Source organism: Euphorbia lathyris, chromosome 5 (genome assembly GCF_963576675.1).
Source record: "Euphorbia lathyris chromosome 5, ddEupLath1.1, whole genome shotgun sequence".
NCBI classification, from domain to species: Eukaryota; Viridiplantae; Streptophyta; class Magnoliopsida; order Malpighiales; family Euphorbiaceae; genus Euphorbia; species Euphorbia lathyris.
This window is the reverse complement of record NC_088914.1, coordinates 46,295,826-46,314,312: the sequence shown is the minus strand read 5'-3', so window position 1 is coordinate 46,314,312 and position 18,487 is coordinate 46,295,826. Positions and strand designations below refer to the sequence as shown.

At 38.2% G+C, this 18,487-nt stretch overlaps 1 long non-coding RNA gene and 1 other non-coding gene across 2 annotated transcripts; one reads left to right on the top strand and one right to left on the bottom strand.

Annotated features, from left to right (window-relative positions):
* Positions 1-13,070: 13,070 nt before the first annotated feature.
* Positions 13,071-15,453, bottom strand: LOC136231359 (uncharacterized). Its single transcript, XR_010689767.1, has 3 exons — positions 14,964-15,453; positions 14,777-14,867; positions 13,071-13,532 (listed from the first exon to the last, which is right to left on the bottom strand). It is a non-coding gene; the product is annotated as an uncharacterized lncRNA (long non-coding RNA).
* Positions 15,454-16,929: 1,476 nt separating this feature from the next.
* LOC136231630 (small nucleolar RNA R71) lies at positions 16,930-17,035 on the top strand. The gene has a single exon (XR_010690000.1). It is a non-coding gene; the product is annotated as a small nucleolar RNA R71 (small nucleolar RNA).
* Positions 17,036-18,487: the final 1,452 nt, after the last annotated feature.

The window sequence follows — 18,487 nt, the reverse complement described above, 5'->3', positions numbered from 1 at the left end:
CTGTTTTGGAAAGATGCAAGGAGACACAACTGGTCCTAAATTGGGAGAAATGCCACTTCATGGTAATTGGAGGAATCGTCTTAGGCCATAGAATCTCGAGCAAAGGATTGGAAGTTGATAAAGCTAAGGTTGAAGTGATTGAAAAGCTAGTTGTTCTAATGTATGTCAAGGATATTCGAAGCTTCTTAGGGCATGCTGGATTCTATCAATGTTTCATCAAGGATTTTTCAAAAATTGCCTAACCATTATATGTGTTACTACACAAGGGTGTGGATTTTGTTTTTGATGAACAATGCATAAAGGCTTTCGAGCAGTTGAAGAACATGTTAACCCAGGCACCTATTCTAATAACACCTAACTGGGGTATGCCTTTTGAACTTATGTGCGATGCCAATGACATCAGTGTAGGGGCTGTTCTTGGCCAGCGAGTGGCGAAAAAATTCAAACCCATATACTATGCTAGCAAGACTCTGAACGAGACCCATCAAAACTACACTGCCATAGAGAAGGAGTTAGTGGCGGTGGTGTACACATTCGATAAATTCCGGTCCTACTTAGTGTTGTCAAGAGTGACGGTGTACACGAACCATTCAGCTTTAAAGTACATGTTCACCAAGAAAGATGCCAAGCCAAGGCTGATCAGATGGCTGCTCTTACTTCAAGAGTTTGACTTGGAGATAAAAGATAAAAAAGGATCAGAAAACCTGGCTGCTGACCACTTGTCCAGAATAAAAGCAACAACTGAAATTGAACAACCAGATATTCTTGATACCTTCCCCGATGAACAATTGTTTGTAATTTCTACTCTCCCTTAGTTTGATGATATTGTGAATTACCTTGCTTGTAAAATAAAACCTTTTCACTATTCGACTAACCAAAAGCGGAAATTTTATTCTGAACTCAAATATTACTTGTGGGAAGAGCCCTATTTGTTTAAATTATGTGCATACCAGTTAATCAGGAGATGCGTGAGCCAAGAAGAAGGCGAAAAGATTCTGCACCAATGCCATGCATCGGGATCAAGTGGCATTTTGGGTCAAACACAACAGCCGCCAAGGTCTTCCAAGATGGTTTCTTTTGGCCAACCATTTACAAGGATTCTTAGAGGTTTGTAAGAGAATGTAATGAATGTCATCGTACAGGTAATATCTTAGCCAGAAACACTATGCCTCTAAACAACATAGTTGTTTGTGAAATATTTGATGTTTGGGGCATAGATTTCATGGGACCATTCCCAATTTCTTTTGGTAACCAGTACATACTTGTAGCTGTCGATTATGTGAGCAAATAGGTAGAAGTTGTTGCATATCCTTCTAATGATGCGAAAGTGGTCATAAAATTTTTAAAACAGCTGTTTACCAGATTTGGCATGCCTAGAGCAATCATAAGTGATCAAAGCTCTCATTTTTGCAATACCATATTCGATAAACTTTTGAAAAAATACGAGATGACTCGTCGCATAGCCACCCTATATCACCCCAAACGAGCGGGCATGTTGAACTTTCAAATAGGGAATTGAAAAGAATCCTTGAGAAAACAGTTAGTTCTTCTAGGAAAGACTGGTCATCAAAGCTTGACGAGGATTTGTGGGCCTATATGACTGCCTATAAAACACCCATTGGAATGTCACCATTTAGACTTTTGTATAGGAAGGCATGTCACCTGCCAGTAGAACTTGAGCATAAGGCTTATTTGGCACTAAACTTTTTGAATTTTGATGAACATAAGACTACACAGAATAGATGTGACCAACTTAACAAAATGGAAGAATTCAGATTGTTTGCCTATGGGAACGCACTCAAATATAAGGATAAGATCAAGCAGTGGCACGATAAACGTATCCAAGCCAAGGAATTTCAAAAGGGAGAGCAAGTCTTGCTATACAACCCATGCCTAAAGTTATTCCCAGGCAAATTAAGATCAAGATGGTGAGGACCTTTCATTGTACATCAGGTATTTCCTCATGGAGCCATTGGGATTCAAAACAAGGAAGGTGAGATTTTCAAGATCAATGGTCAAAGACTAAAACATTACTTAGTTCATGTGCCTGTTTCAATATGATATTTCCTTGTTAATTTTATCTTGTTATTTTGTTTGTTTATGCCATTAGCACTAAAATCAACTCAACCGACTATTTGCCTCTAACAGTTAAGATAACTCATTTTTACAATTTTAAATCAATCCTTGTGGAATACGACACTTGGTCTTACCAAAACTACATCCGACCTAGTACACTTACTAGCGTCTGATAGGGGTCAAAAACCCCTATATTTTAGTACGGTTTTAGGGATTATTTTGTATCTTTTATTATCTTTTTATTTGCTTTAATAGTAATTTATCATTGTTTTGTCAATTTTAGGTTTTGAATTACTTTTTTAGCATTTTATTAAATATTCCTAAGTTTTGTCAAGTATTTGGTCACTTTTAATAAATTAATCTCTATATGTTATTTTGAGCTTTATCTTTACCCAAAATTAAGAAATTAACCTACAAAAATAAATCAAATTTGACTTGATAATTAAAAAGGATTTTTGGTAGGATAATTAATTAATTTTGGGTGAATTATCTAAATAATATTTTATGAGATTATGTGCAGATTTTTAGAGATAAAGGTGGAGATTTTTAAGGATCAGAATCAAGATGTTTTTCTAACCAGATTCATTAGATTCAGCCTTTCTGACCAGATTCATTGAACCTACTCAAGAGTTCAAATTCAGATAAAAATCCTGCATAATATTTTGGCAGATTTTTAAGGATTATCTTTGGGCTTTTTGTATTTAAATAATTGGATTTTCCATCACTAGAGATTAATTAGTTTTAGATAATGTTTGAAGAGTTAATTTTTCATTAGAATAGCTTGTCATTAATTAGTATTTCATTAGAATATCTTTTTATTAATTATTCTTTCATTAGGAATAACTTTTAGTTTTTCATTATAAATAGTTCCATTAGTTAGGAATAATGAGTAGACAATTTGTAAAGTTAGTCAGTTTTGTAGAGAATTATTTTATAATCAGTTTTCATCAATTAATTTTTAGTTTTTAGTTTTAGTTTTTAGATCTTTAGTTTTGTGTAGAGAAACCCTAGCCCCATTTTGAAGAATCCTCCTCCTTCCTCCGTCTGCCATTGAAGAACACCAACCTCCGTGCTCCAAGAGGATTATTCATGGCTTCCATCCTTCAAGTTCTAGGAAGACGTCTGCACTGGTTGACAGGTTCCCTGAAAGGGATATCTTTTTCTTTTATATCTATTTGCCTCTGATCTATTCTATAAATCCTAGGCTAGTTGTATCATCGTGACAATACTTTTTCCATCTTTAATATTAATCTAAGTTTTGTTTTATTCAATTGATTATCATCGTTTTTTCTAAGTCTTACGTTTTGCCTTTTTGGGTTAACTCATTCATAAATCCAAATATCGTCTAGGCACATATTGCGAGCTGAATCTGACTAAGTCAGAGTCTATAAAATTGACAACCTTGTCGAAGATTAAGCCTAAATTTTTGAGCCTTGGAGCTAGTTTCGGCCTTACAAGGGAATCATGTGCTAGGAACCATAGAAGCATAAGTAGGGTTAATCGCCTTAGGCACAACTGATTCGGTTTAGGTTAACAATTAAATGTTAAAATAGGATTGGAATTGATATTATCGTATCACCCCATATCATTCTAGGTTAATTTACCTTGCTAAAGATAACTTAGGAGTAGATTTAACTTAATTAAGAGTAACTTTAATCTAATTATGAGTAGTTTAACTTAAAAACCATCAATCTCAACCCCCCATAGCATAGATAACATTAGAAGCATAGTAGTTTGGTACTTGCGGTATAAATCCAGTGGATTCGATACCTGGAATTGTCTAGATTTATTACTTGATAACGACGGGGTACACTTATCCCTTAGCGAGTTGGTGTGTTAAATATGGACGCTAGCAAGTGTACTAGGTCGGATGTAGTATTTAGTAAGACCAAGTGTCGTATTCCACAGGGATTGGACTCTAGTAAGAAGAACAAGTTACCTTAAGTGTTAGATATGATTCTTGAATGGATGAATAATGTGTGAGATCTTAACATAAACAAAAACAAGCGAATACTGAAGTAAATGAATCCAAGGTGAACAAGCGCAGATCTAGCCATACGCCTAACGAACAACTGTGCCTAACTTTTATCGCAAAACGAAGTAGATCTATATTCCTGAGTTGGGTCTCTCCCTCATTGGTCACTAAGGTCAGGTGTCCCATTTCCAAAGATACTAAGTAAGTAACATTAACCAAGTGTCCTTGTGCTAACATACAAACAAGCATTAACTAACAGAGAGCATTCATAAAGAAACCCCAATATGTGGTAGTTTTCGTGTCCGTCCACTACAACATATGCCGATTAGCTGTTTCCATTACGTCGGAGCACCGTCGTGTCATCCTCGGTAACCATAAAATAGACTCGATCTTAATCTATTCTTTAAGCATGCTAATAACACTCAATCATGGATAAAAAATACTTCATTCATTGATAAAAGATACTTACAGTCGCCGTCTAAATGGCTGGCTAAGCCTGCAGAAGAACTACTCACTCATTGTCATGAGTGAACAGCTTGTTCTTCCCAAAAACATTCTTCCAACGGAAAATAAAAACAAAAAATAAAAACTAGTGGTGGCGGTAATACCGAGGTACCTATTACAATAATATTCCTTTCTATTTATACTCCCCTTACATCAACCCTAATTACAAGGGTAAAAAGTCACAAAAAGGTAAAAACAAGGACAAGTAAACAATCCTCCTACACTTGGCGCAAGATGGAAAGCTGTCTTGCTTTCCACGTTTTCTCTCTTTCTCTCTCTTGTAGCTTGCTCGACCCATTCGTTTATCCGTTTTCCTTCCAAATGACCCGTTAATGCCGTTGTTTAAGCTATTATGTTCTACTGAGAGGCTGTTCGTGAGGATTCCTGCTTGAACTGTAATTTCTGCCTGTTTCTTCCATTTCTGGTTGAAAACTAAAACTTTGAAGCTCTTTTCCATGAGTGATCATCCTCATAAATTTGCTCTTTTTACTCACATCAAATTACCCCCAACTTAAGCTTTTGCTTGTCCTCAAGCAACACATTAATATTAAATGGAAGAACAGGAAGAAATTTTCACAAACAAAAGAACAGCTAAGTAAATGCAGTTAAGGTTTCTGTGATGATTGTGAAATTCAAATGATGAGAAATTGAGCTGACACAACTAGTTAGTGAATCCCCTGATCAAAAATCAATTATTTTCCTAGTACTTCTGGGAATTCGCTAATCTTTCACAGTGTTTGCTCTTTGTTTGTAGGGTGTTTAAGTCACTCGACAGCTATGCATAAAAAGAATAAGTTTTGATATGCCTTCTTGTCCAACAGATACTTGAAACTTCTCTTGGCACCTTGGAATCTTTACAAGGGTGAAGGGTGGTTTGAATGGTGGAATGGTTGAGACTTGTGATAAGAGTAGGTGTTTTTGTGGTTAGCGGATAAGTTTAGCTTTGAAGAGCTGGCCATTTTCTGTTTTTAGGCTTTCCTGTTTCATTTTTTCATTTTTTTTAATACTTTAAGGGGAAAAGTTTTCTGCTGTTTATTTGACAGTGTTCCCTTTGATATATTTAGGGAAACAGGACCTCTTTCTTTTGTTACCAGCTCCCAGCTATGGGTGTTTGATGGTGAATGATTGAATGATTGGATGTTCATCCTAATGTGCCAAGATTCATTTCTTTCTACTGAAAGGCAAACAAGGTAAAATCTAACTTACCTAATATACGCAAAGCCCACTCTTCAAAAATTATTTGCACAGTATGCAAGATTTAGGCACAAGCCTCACTGGTTTTTTGTACTTGGTCAATACTTGATCTGATCAGGGACTTCACAAATTAATTAATCAACCTAAATTACTCATCAACGAATCATCACCTCATCACAAAGAAAACAAAAATTGCATGGTAACTTAACTAAACTAAGTTTGGTAAAATCATCCCAACGTGATTATGGATGGGTGAGTGGCGGGTGAAGCGCACAGGGTGATTATGGTGTTTGTGCTTTGTTTTTCTTTTTGTGGGGTGGTGTTGATGTGAAACGAGGACCAAGCAAAACTTAAAAGCGGGAATAAATTAAAAGAGCATGGCAAACAGCACAACAAAATTAAACAGCCAAACAGTTGCTAAGATGATGTTCTCCTACCCCCAACTTAACAAACACATTGTCTTCAATGTAAGACAATTGGGTAAGAGACAGACGTCAATAGCATCGCGCGAAAACAACAGCAGTAGCCAGCCGAACAAAGGATAGAGAGAAAGAGAGTGAGACATTTACACTGTGGGGGACTGGGAGGACTCGGCCTCCTCATCGGCAATAGGTTTTGGAATAGATGGTGTGGTTCCTTCGTCAATTGGTTCATTTTTTATGGGGCTCTTCTGTGATTCATCAGAAACATGGGCCTTTGGTGCGGAATGGTTGTTCCCTTCTAGAATGGCTATTCTGGCTCGTAAGATCTCCACTTCTTGCTCGTAGGAATTGATTCGTTATTCCATCACACGCATGTTGATAAGGACGGTCTCCATGCTCATTCTAGCGGCAATGCGGTAGATTTTTTCATCATCACCGGTTGGTGGTTGTTCTGGAACGGAGCGTATGGGGGTGACATGAACAGGTTCTGGCATGGAATCTTCGGATCTTCGTCTTTTGGAAGGACCAGCTGTGTCTTTATCCTTTTTCTTGAGTTGTTGCGCCTCTCGCCATAGGTACCAAACTCCTTTGATATCGCAACAGATTTCAATCCACTTCATCACCTACAAGTTCGATGGTTCCATAACTGGACCAAGGGTTAGTGTAGTGATTTTGGGATCGAAAAATCCCAAATTCTGAGCAATGGTGGTGATGAATGGTCCACAGAACAGGCCAGCGACATTCTTCTTCTGTTGTAGTGAGGCAATGTACTCAGCAAAATAGTACCCAACATTCAGCGGCTTCCGGTCACGCAAATATGTTAGTGCGAACAGGTCAGCGGATGGTACTGTTGCTTGATGGACCCTACCAAAAAGTGAACTAGCAAGAATACGGTGTAAATATTTCAGGGAATAGTTCTCGATACTTGAGGCCTTGGAGGAACTGGGGTTATAATCGGTGTGACTTGTGATTGCATGCCAGAAGGCATTAGCGTCAAATTCCTGGGGGATCTCTCGGTGCGCCGATAGGTAAGGTTCTTCTTCAAGTTTGGTTTGGTCGACCAGGCCAAGAAAAATGTTCATTTTGTTGATGGAGCAGTTCATGTGGTTCCCCAAGAGTCGAAATTGGTAGCGCTTGTGATGATTGGGGTCAGTATACTTGGCATCGCGTTGGAAGGTGGAAATGAACTCCATTGTGAGTTCGTGGTACGTGAACTCTTCGATGGCCAGAAATTCAGCCAGAATTGCGCCTTCAATCATTTGTTTAACCTCTGGATCAAGACCTACCTCTCCCAAACTTTCCCAGCAAATTTGTCTGGTGGCGCACAGCTCCGTGTTTTGGAAAGTTTCGTAATTAGTTTGCTCAATCTCATCGGAGAAGGTAAGGAGTTGATTGGAGAGGACAAGAGAGGTTAGGGTACTAGAGCTCACATCAGGTTTCTTTTCTTTGCCCTTGGTGGCAGTGGCAGACCTTGTGTTCTTTCGTGCCATGGAGGAGTTTCAACAGCGGTTAATGGGGTTGGAGATGAGGAAAAGTGTGGGTTTAGTAAAAAGGGCAGACCTTTATACAAGATGGAGAAGAAAGGTGAACCGTCAAGGATGGTTGCAACCGTTTGAACCAATCATTTTTCTTATTCCACCGTGAGAATAGGGAAACAAATTGCCATGTTTGGAAAGAGGGGTAGCCATATCAATGCTTATGACCATTGAGGCTGAGGGTCTGCCGTCTGACAATTTTGCATTAAAGGACAAGATGGCTGGGGCGGTGGTTGTCTCATGTGTGGTGCGGGTTGGTGAGAGGAATGATTGTTCGTACTTCCCTATGTACTTAGACACAAGTTTATTCAAAAGGGAACTAAAATAGGAAAGGTTAGAAAAAGAAATTGAAAATGGACTAAATTGCGGAAAAGAAAAATTAAAAACGAAATTGAAAAACGAAATTTTATTTATCCCCAACTTTTGATTTGTCATGGGTTGGTCAAGTGATGGGTGACGCCCACAGTCCCGGGGGGTTCATGAGCCAAGTAAGGCTTCAGGCACTGTCCATTAACTTTGAATGTGTCGCCATTGGTGTTCTGAATTTCTATCGCCCCATGAGAAAATATGCGGTGGATGGTGAATGGGCCAGACCATCGCGAGTGAAGTTTACCAGGGAACAGGCGAAGGCGTGAGTTGTAAAGGAGGACACGATCGCCCTCTTTAAGATGCTTGGCTTGAATACGATGATCATGCCACTGTTTGGTCTGTTCCTTGTATTTGATTGCGTTTTCATAAGCGAACAGTCTGAATTCATCCATCTCATTCAATTGAGCACACATGTTTAGCTTAATATCTTGATCATAAAAATTTAGAAATGTTAGTGCCCAATATGCCCTATGTTCTAATTCAACAGGGAGGTGGCATGCTTTTCCGAACAGGAGCCGAAAAGGGGACATCCCTATGGGTGTTTTATAGGCTGTTCGGTAAGCCCACAGTGCATTATCGAGTTTCAGAAACCAGTCCTTTCGAGAAGAATTAACTGTTTTCTCTAAAATTCGCTTCAGCTCCCTGTTGGATAATTCCACCTGTCCGCTCGTTTTGGGGGTGGTATGGTGTAGCTATACGATGTGTGACACCATATTTCTGAAGTAGTTTCTCAAATAATTGGTTACAGAAATGAGTACCTTGATCACTTATAATTGCTCTTGGTACTCCAAATTTGGTAAACAACTGTTTCAAAAATTTAATCACTACCTTTGCGCCATTCAAGGGACACGCGCATGCTTCCACCCATTTACTCACATAATCCACATCGACCATGATATACTGATTCCCAAAGGAGATGGGAAATGGTCCCATGAAGTCGATGCCCCATACATCAAAAATTTCGCAAACAACAATGTTGTTTAGGGGCATGGCGTTTCTGGCAGAGATGTTGCCTATTCGTTGACAGTCATCGCATCGTTGAACGAACTGTTCAGCATCCTTGTATATGGTGGGCCAGAAGAAACCGGCTTGAAAAACCTTTGCAGCTGTTCGATTGGCCCCAAAATGACCACCCGATTCCGCAGCGTGGCATTTGTGCAAGATCTCCATTCCTTCCTCCTTGGTCACACATCTTCGCAGGAGCTGGTATGCACATAATTTAAATAGATAAGGTTCCTCCCAAATGTAATATTTAAGATCAGAATAAAACTTTCGTTTTCTATTAGTAGAGTATCGAAACGGTTTTATTTTGCAAGCCAAGAAATTCGCAATGTCAGCAAACCAGGGGAGCGTGGAGATTGCAAACAGTTGTTCGTCAGGAAAATGGTCGAGGATCTCGGGTTGTTCGATTTCCGTGGTTGCTTGTATTCTGGATAAGTGATCAGCTGCTAGATTTTCTGATCCCTTTTTGTCCTTGATCTCTAAATCGAACTCTTATAGGAGTAACAACCATCGTATTAGTCGTGGTTTAGCGTCCTTCTTGGCGAATAGGTATTTCAATGCAGAATGGTCGATGTAAACAGTTACTCTGGAGAGTACGAGATAGGGGCGAAACTTGTCGAATGCATGGACCACTACAAGCAACTCTTTTTATGTGGTTGTGTAATTCTGTTGAGCTTCATTTAGAGTTTTGCTTGCATAGTGTATGGGCTTAAACTGCTTGTTAATTCGTTGTTCAAGAACAGCCCCTACACTGAGATCAGTGGCATCGGACATGAGCTCGAATGGTGCACCCCAATCTGGTGCGGTGAGTATAGGTGCATGTGTCAAAAGCTTTTTGATCTGTTCGAATGTCTGGTTGCACTCGTCTGTGAAGATGAAGTCAGCCTCCTTGTGTAGTAGTGCGGAGAGTGGTTGTGCGATTTTTGAGAAATCCTTGATGAATCGTCTGTAGAAACCAGCGTGTCCCAAAAAGCTTCGAATTTCCTTGACCGTTTTGGGCGCAGGTAGTTTCTCGATTACTTCAACTTTAGCCTTGTCAACTTCCAACCCTTTGCTCGATATTTTATGTCCAAGCACAATACCCCCTGTTACCATGAAGTGGCAATTTTCCCAATTTAGGACTAGCTGTGTTTCCGTGCATCTTTCTAGAACAGCTTCTAAGTTCTCTAAACAAGCTTCGAAGGATGTGCCGTAGATCGAAAAATTGTCCATGAATATTTCAACTGTTTTCTCGATCATATCATGGAATATGGCCATCATGCACCTCTGAAATGTTGCTGGAGCATTGCACAACCCAAATGGCATACGTTTGTACACGAAAGTCCCATATGGACAGGTGAACATGGTCTTTTCTTGGTCTTTGGTGCAGATGTGAATCTGATTGTACCCTGAATATCCATCCAGGAAACAATAAAATTGATAACCAGCTAGTCTCTACAACATCTGATCAATAAATGGTAGCGGGAAGTGATCATTTCTGGTTGCTTCGTTGCGCTTCCTATAGTCAATGCACATCCACCAACCTGTGATTGTTCTGGTATGGATGAGCTCATTTTTGTCATTTTTGACCACGGTGGTCCCTCCCTTCTTAGGAACAACTTGGACAGGGCTGGTCCACATACTATCGAAAATAGAGTAAATGATTCCTGCCTCGATGAGTTTGATCACTTCTGCCTTCACAACGTCCTTCATGTGTGGATTTAGCCTTCTTTGCGGTTGCAAAGTTGGTTGATGATCTTCTTCCATTAAGATTTTGTGCATGCAGATGGTCGGACTGATTCCTTTTATATCTTCTATTTTCCATGCTAGAGCCGTCTTGTGCCTCCTTAGGATGGTAAGCAATTGTTCCTTCTGGTCCTTTGTCAATGTTGCCGAAATGATCACTGGTGTACTGTTTGGTGGATCCAGAAATGCATATTCTAGGTGATCAGGCAACTGTTTCAGTTCAGGGCATCTTTCTTCATTTTCCTTTTCGGGGTCCATGTCAGGAAGAATATCTTGTTCTTCTTCATTGTTTGTGCCTTCGATATTACTCCCCTCTTGGTCGAGATCAAAAAATTGTTCCTCCTTTTGATGTTTCTCCTTATCAAATTGTTCCTGCAAGAAAAAAACATTATCTTGTGTATCAAGAAAGTAACATGAATCATCAGAAACTGATGCATAACGAACAGCTTCATTATTTCAAAAAAAAAAACGAACAGCTTCATGCATCTTAAACACTACTTCTTCATTATTGATTTTCAGAACAAGCTGCCCTTTGTGCACGTCAATGACAGCTCTTCATGTAGCTAGAAAAGGTCGTCCCAAGATTATGGGAACTTCCAAATCTTCCGCAATATCCATTATAACAAAATCGACAGGCAATATGAAATTTCCGACTCTAACCAAAACGTCTTCGATTATACCCTTAGGGTATCGAATTGATCGGTCCGCTAATTGGACCGTGACCTTTGTTGGTCTTGGTTCTCCCAATCCTAATTGTATATAGATTGAGTATGGCATAAGATTAATGCTGGCTCCTAGATCACATAAAGCATTTTGAATAGTAAGTGTTCCTATTGAACAAGGTATAGAAAAACTCCCTGGTTCCTTGAGCTTCTTTGGAAGTTGCTATTTGACTTGTAAGATTGATGAGCTATCCCTGTTTAGTTGCACCATGGCTACACTTTCCAATTTCTTCTTGTTGGTCAGCAAATCCTTCAAGAATTTGACATACATGGGCATTTCAGACAGGGCTTCGATGAATGGGATATTGATGTGCAGCTTCGTCAATTGTTCTAGAAAGCTCTTATGTCTCTTCTCACAATTCTGTTGCTTCAGTCGTTCTGGATATGGAACCCTTGGTTCATAATAAGGCGTGCCTGGTTCATCTTTACTCACATATTTATCTTTCCTATGTTGAGGCGCATGTTTTTTATCATTGAACTTCGCTCCATCTTCTTTATCTGCAACAGATTTTTCACCATTGTCCCTTACCTCTTTACCTCCCCTTAGTATGATGGAATTAACTTCTTCTTTTGGGTTGGTCATAGTGTTGCTTGGAAGGGCGCCTTTTTCCTTAGAGGATATGGCTGTGGCAAATTGCTGGATTTGAGTCTCGAGATTCTTTATGGAAGATTGTGTTTGTTTCATGAATTGCATCATCATGGACTCTAGATCAGGCTTTCCTTCTTATTGAGCATTTGACTGGCGCTGATACTGTTGGTTAGATGAGCTGCCTTGTTGTGGTTGATATGCTGGTCGTGGATGCTCTTGTCTATAAGGTTGCTGCATAGCTGGTTGCCTCTGATTATCTTGCCAAGAGAAGTTCGGATGACTTCTCCACCCTGGGTTATATGTGTTCGAATAGGGATTCGGCGGTTGGCGAGCAATGAAATCACACTGTTCCTGCATTGATGCACCTGGTTTGGTTCCTGGACAATCTATGGGTCGATGGGGTCCACTGCAAAAATTGTAGATACCCATTTTTGTCCGGGACATTTTTAAAACTTTAACTGATTATATTTGGAATTCTAACAAATTCGTGAATTATATTAGAAATGCAAACTTTCTATTACAAGTATAATTTATTAAGAAAATTATATTTTATACCAATTTTTTTATATCTCGATATAATTATCAAATTAAATCCGAGATGTGATTCATTGGAATAGAAATATTTTTCAGGTTATAAATTATATTTGAAATATAATTTGTTGTATTCTAAATATGATTTTTTGGAATGGTTAGATGTCAAATTTATTAGTTAAATTCAACTTGTATCTAAATGGTTATATTAATTCTCCTAGTTCATTAATTGTGAAATCATATTAGAAAATGCGTGTACTTTAAATATGAGTTATGATTACGAAATTAATTGTTGAGCTATTTATATAGCTTTAAAGATAATTTTTAATCATACACTATTTGGAATATAAGTAATTTCCAAATTTCAGATTTGAGTAATGGCAAAATAAATTAATATCTAAATCATTAGATAAGAGTTAGAAGAAAAAATAAAATAAAATGTTTTTATTAAGGAAAATAAAGTTTACAATGACAAATGCTAATATCAATTTATGCCTTCATTTTACAGATTTCTAAACCCAAATCCAGCTGTTACAAAAACAAGTAAGGAAATACATTCAACAAGGTCAACTTCAGATTCAATTCAGGGATTCAAAAGAGAGAAGATGACAAATTCACAACAGCTTATTGCACCTTGAAAATAGGCATTGTCACAATGGACAAATGCAATCCATCTTGGGACACAGCCACTGCATTCTGAAATCTGAAATTAGCAAGGGACAAATTTGATTACTTGGCTTGAGTCCAAAGAGGGACAAAGTTGAGCAGCCTGCACATTGAAACCAGCCACTGCACAATGCAGAAGATAAGACAATTCATCACAAAAGGGACAACATCTTTCTCAATCCCAGGATGTTTTGGACCTCTATAAATAGAGGGGTTGAGCACCTGAAACAGGGGGGATTAGCAACTACATGAGAGCAAAGAAGAAAGAGGCCAATTTTAAAAAAGGAGAGAGCATGTTTTAGATAAAAGATTACACATCTAAGACGCTTTTTGCCTAGTTAGAAAGAGAGAGTTTTGTAATTGTTATTTCCATAAATCAAATACAAATAAGTTCTTATTCATTTAATCTTCAAAGTTCTTATTCATTTGGTCTTGGTCTCCAAAGCTTTGAGCTAAGGGTTTTTATTCTTAGTTTATAAAACAGTGATAAAAAACATATATTTTGCTTTTGAAATGAACTGAATTTGTAAACTCTAAATAAAAACCTATTAGTTTTTAGCTAATTGAATATATGTCTATCTATTGCACTTTAAATTTTTTTTACTAACCATTTACTAATCTTACTAACTTCATTTAATAATCTCTCATATTCTTATTTGTATATATACAATGTCTATATTTATTCTTGGGTTAATACACATATTTGACCTTGTATTTTCTCGAAAAAACAGATTTGCCCTTAAATCAAATAAACCCACAAAACTATCCCTGAATTTTCCATAAACCTGCAATTATACCCTAATCTGACGGAGATGCTAAACGGCGATAACATCAAACCTTCTTATCTCCAGAAAAACTTCAGAAAAGAACAACCAATCACAAACAGAAAAAAATATGCACATTCAATTTTGATTAAAAGCAAGTTAAAAGAACAGATTGGTCAAAATTCATTTTCATAAAAGCTCAATCAACCTAATAAAATGGCGTCTAAACCTCCTAATTAATCCAAAAGCAATAGCAATAGAAAACAATAAGAAACCAAATGAATTTTGATTGTCGTCATCCAATTCTTTTGGAGGCAAAAAGGTTTGATGCCATCGCCGTTTAGCAGCTCCGTCAGATTAGGGTATAATTGCAGGTTTATGAAAAATTCAAGGATATTTTTGTGGGTTTATTTGATTTAAGGGTAAATCTGTTTTTCCGCGAAAACACAAGGGCAAATATGTGTATTAACCCTTTATTCTTTACTAACCGCTAAAGTTTAGCTGTTCTTAATTCAATATTACCTTTCTTTGGGAACTCTTTTAACAAAAGTGACATGTTTGATTTAAACTCTTTCTTTTAACTACAGGTTTCACCTAAATTTTAATCTATAACCAAAAATTATGAAAATATAATAAACTAACATTGACATAAAATCATATTAATCAGAGTTAACAAGTATGATCTATATTTTTATCTTTCACCTATTTTACCATGGGGGTATCACCAGATTTCGAGTCACCAAACCGTATTTCCCCTTCACCCATTTCACTGTCACCGGATCTGCCATTGTATCTTCGGAGCCACACAAAGTAAAAAAACAAAAGGTTCCAAATCAAAGATCTAAACCAGAAACAACAGCCCAAACTAAATATAAAATGTTTAAAAAACCTATTGTTTCAAGGTCCTCAGTAGCGCGGAGCTGAGCAGCCGGAGGGAGTAGCTACGACGGCGGTAGGACAGCAAGCTGCGGACCGAGACGAGTCGCAGGCGGCGGCATCTCGACTAAGGCGGTGAACGGTAGCCAGCTGGATGGCTGCTGCTCCTTTCTTTCACGGAACCAAAGATGGAGACGTTGACTGCCGGAGTGAGAAACCAAGGCGGAGTCACGACGGCAGACAGATGACAGCAAACGAACAGACGAGATCGGTGGATGAGTCACGATGGCGTCGGAGTCAACTGACAACAGCGAAACGACGAAGCGAGGTCATAGACGCCGTAGATGTTACGGTGAAGGCAGAATGAAAGTCGCCGGCAGCCATGCAGGAGGAGCTGCGGAAAATTTTCGAGGAAGAGAGGAAGAAAGAGAGGCTGCATCTTTGTGAAGAGAGAAGGGAGGATAAATGGGTTAAAAGAAACCCTAACTCAGGAAAGGAAGAGTAAATACTCTAATTAACTCAGGTTTTAGCCATCTCTACAATTAAAATGTGTCTAGCCCAATTACGTTTCTTCTTAATCCAATTCCATAGCATTAATCCAAAGGCCCATTTCCTTTCATTTTCTTATTTCGTACGGTAAATTTAATTAGCTAATTATTGTTAACTCAAATGAATTAGATTTTAGTTTAATGTTAGATTAGTTAGTCTTTAATTAAATTTTTTTTTGACAATAATAATCTTTATTCAAATAATATAATAATTTGTGTTTTAGTCTCATTTATCGGATTTAAATTGTTGTATGGCAATTATAATACGATAATAACGTGAGCAGCTTATTTGGATCACTGGATAATGGTCTCGATAAGCAATTAATAAACTATATACTAATAATAAAAAATATGATAATTTTAATATATGTCGGGTTTAATTGCTAGATAGCGGTTACAAATTAACTCGATTATCCAAACCGTTGAATAATGGTCCGGATAAATAATAAGATCATATATTATACAATAATCTTTCTATATTCATTTTTATGAACTATAATGATATATAATTCTATTTCAGCGAGTTTAATGGCTGGATAGCAATTATAAAATCCGATTATCTAAATCGTTGAATAATGATTTAAATAAATAAACGACAAATAATTGATAAATCATACATTATTATGTTTAATATTCGATCGTTGTATAGCGATTATATAACGACCATATCATGTTGATCACTGGATAGTGATCCCGATAAACATACGACAAAAACCTTGCGAGCGTTGTCAATGGCTTGAATATATACAATTAATGACCTTTCAAAGCAATAGTAAACACAAATACGTAAAACTAGCACGCAGAAGTACAACAGTACCGATTCATCGGGCGGGGTAGGGTGAGATTATGTCTCTTTCCTACACGTAACTGGAAACCGAACTTGGAATCATCACAGACCAATACCTTATCCGAACTTTACCCGAATGGGTCAATTTGGAATCAAATCGGTGTCCAATCAGACCGTCAAACTGATTGGTGGTGACTCGAAAACCCATTGGACAACTCTCCATGAAGGGACTGTCTAGCACCGTTAATAAACCAGTAGAGCGGGAGCCACATACGAAAATAACAGTTCGCGATCCACGGGCACGGGCGCGATAAAAATCACAACCATCGGGTGATAGGATCTCTATAGGGGCAGAAAGCTGCGTGTTGACTGCTGAGACGTTCATCTTTCCCATCGTTTTGACCAGTTATTCCATTTGTGAGGATAACTTGCTGATTGCCTCACTATTTGAAGTATTCGTGACTCTCTTTCCATCAGCTCTCACCGAGTGCCAGTTGTAACTAGTGTTGACCACTCTCTCTATTAGCTCATACAATGCTTGAGGTTCAAGTTCCTCCGGATTCCCATTGGCAACTGATTCAATATGTATCTTGTATGCGTTGGTCACTCCATTATAGAAGTTTTGCACTTGCATCCACATGGGTATGCCATGATTCGGTACTCTTCTCAACAGTTCTTTGTATCTTTCCCATGCTTCAGATAAGGATTCATCCTCCTCTTGATAAAATGAGAAACTTCATTCCTCAACTTGATTTCTTGTCTGGGCGGAAAATATTTCATCAAGAACAGGGTAGCCATCTCCTCCCAGTTCGTGATAGACCCCGGTTGTAGATTCTTCAACCAATTCTCCGCCTTATCCTTCAAGGAAAAGGGAAACAGTTTGAGCCGGATAACCTCATCGCTATCATTTCTATGGGTACGGAATGTGTTACACATTGTGACAAAGTCTTGGATGTGAGCATTTGGATCTTCATTTGGGTATCCCCCGAACTGAACAGCTGTTTTTAGCATCTGAATCATTGAAGCTTTAACTTCGAACATTCCATTGCCTTCATTTGGTATAACAATGCACGACGAATGGCCCTCAGTGGATGGCCTGGAGTAATCCTTCATCCGCAACCTCTGGTTACCATTATTGTTATTTTCGTTTTCACCATGACCTTCCTCATGATTCTCATCCTGTCTTTGATCATTTGGTATTTCGATCTCGCGATCCATTCTGATGCGTCTAGCTTGCCTAAGTAGTCTTCTCCTTCTTCTGTATGTTCTCTCTATTTCAACGTCTATAGGAAGGATAGGAATACCTGCTCTTCGCATACAAAACTAGCAATCGAAAACAAAAAACTAGACAAACAGATGGTTAACAGGTAACGAAATAAGCATACGTATTCTTCAAAACTTAAGTTTAAACAATCCCCGGCAACGGCGCCAAAAACTTGGTGTGTTAAATATGGACGCTAGTAAGTGCACTAGGTCGGATGTAGTATTTAGTAAGACCAAGTGTCGTATTCCACAGGGATTGGACTCTAGTAAGAAGAACAAGTTACCTTAAGTGTTAGATATGATTCTTGAATGGATGAATAATGTGTGAGATCTTAACATAAACAAAAACAAGCGAATAGTGAAATAAATGAATCCAAGGTGAACAAGCACAGATCTAGCCATACGCCTAACGAACAACTGTGCCTAACTTTTATCGCAAAACGAAGTAGATCTATATTCCTGAGTTGGGTCTCTCCCTCATTGGTCACTAAGGTCCGGTGTCCCATTTCCAAAGATACTAAGTAAGTAACATTAACCAAGTGTCCTTGTGCTAACATACAAACAAGCATTAAGTAACAGAGAGCATTCATAAAGAAACCCCAATATGTGGTAGTTTTCGTGTCTGTCCACTACAACATATGCCGATTAGCTATTTTCCATTACGTCGGAGCACCGTCGTGTCATCCTCGGTAACCATAAAATAGACTCGATCTTAATCTATTCTTTAAGCATGCTAATTACACTCAATCATAGATAAAAATACTTCATTCATTGATAAAAGATACTTACAGTCACCGTCTAAATGGCTGGCTAGGCCTGCAGAAGAACTACTCACTCATTGTCATGAGTGAACAACTTGTTCTCCCAAAAAACATTCTTCCAACGGAAAATAAAAACAGAAAATAAAAACTAGTGGTGGCGGTAATGCCGAGGTACCTA